Here is a 1,308-nt window from a genome sequence, read left to right as displayed (position 1 = left end):
CAGTTCTTCGGATTCTTCGTTATCTTCGAGGAACTCAATTTCAAAGTCTTCTCTTTCCATCGTCATCCTCATTAGAGTTACGAGCTTATTCTGATGCTGATTGGGCTGGTGATACCACTGATCGTAAATCCACCACAAGGTTTTGTATCTTTTTTGGAGACTCTCTTATTTCTTGGAAGAGTAAGAAACAAGACATTGTCTCTCGCTCTTCTACAGAAGCTGAGTATCGTGCTATGGCATCCACTACCGCTGAAATAATTTGGTTGCGTTGGCTTTTGTCTGATATGGGTATCTCTCTTTCTGAGCCAACTCCGATGCACTGCGATAACAAGAGTGTTATTCAAATTGTTCACAACTCGGTCTTTCATGAACGCACCAAACACATTGAGATTGATTGTCATTTTACTCGTCATCATCTTCAGCATGGAACTATTACTCTACCGTTTGTTTCTTCTTCTTTACAGATTGTTGATTTGTTTACAAAGATGCATTCCATTAAACGTTTCTGTTTTTTAGTTGACAAACTCTCGATGCTCCATGTTAATGCATCGTGAGTTTGAGGGGAGATGTTAGATAATATTATTATATATTAGTAGTAAGGGTATTTTAGACAATTCTATTCTTTTATATATACACTCATTGTAACCCTTAACTTCAGTTTGGTTCATTCTATGTTATGAAACCCTAGAGTGGTTGTTTCTCTTCTTCCTCTTTTCATTGTTAACAGACAATATAATCCATTAATATAGCATCCATCTAAAAAATCCACCGGAGCTTCTCCACTGACTACCGTTGGCCGCCAACACTCCATTGTGGTGGTCATCTCAGCTCCGTCTGCGACCACCGCCAACCACTCTTTTATTATTTAATTTATAATAAACAAAGAATAATATTTATATTACTACATTTATTTTAAAAATTTATTAAAATAATACTATTTTTTTCCTTTAAAACACATAAATACTATTTTTTTTACAAAAAAAAATTGTTTGTTATGTAATAAAAATGGTTTGTTCGGTAAAATAAATTGTTTTTAAAAGTAATAAAATTATTTTTGAAATAATAAAAAAATACATTTTTAAAACTAATATAAAAAAAATAGTATTTTTGCTTATAAAGATACAATTTTTGAAAGTAAGATTAATTTTGGAAATTACTAATCTTTTTAATTTTTAAACAATATAAAACTGATTTTTTAAATTAATATCGAAAAATAATTTTTTAAAATAAAAAGAAAAAAAAATTCATTAAAAGAAAATATAGTATTTTATAAAAGTAAATAATAACATTTTTAGAAATAACAAATGT

This window comes from Cicer arietinum, chromosome 3 (assembly GCF_000331145.2).
Source record: "Cicer arietinum cultivar CDC Frontier isolate Library 1 chromosome 3, Cicar.CDCFrontier_v2.0, whole genome shotgun sequence".
NCBI classification, from domain to species: Eukaryota; Viridiplantae; Streptophyta; class Magnoliopsida; order Fabales; family Fabaceae; genus Cicer; species Cicer arietinum.
The sequence above is the reverse complement of the archived record's forward strand: the minus strand, read 5'-3'. Positions refer to the sequence as shown.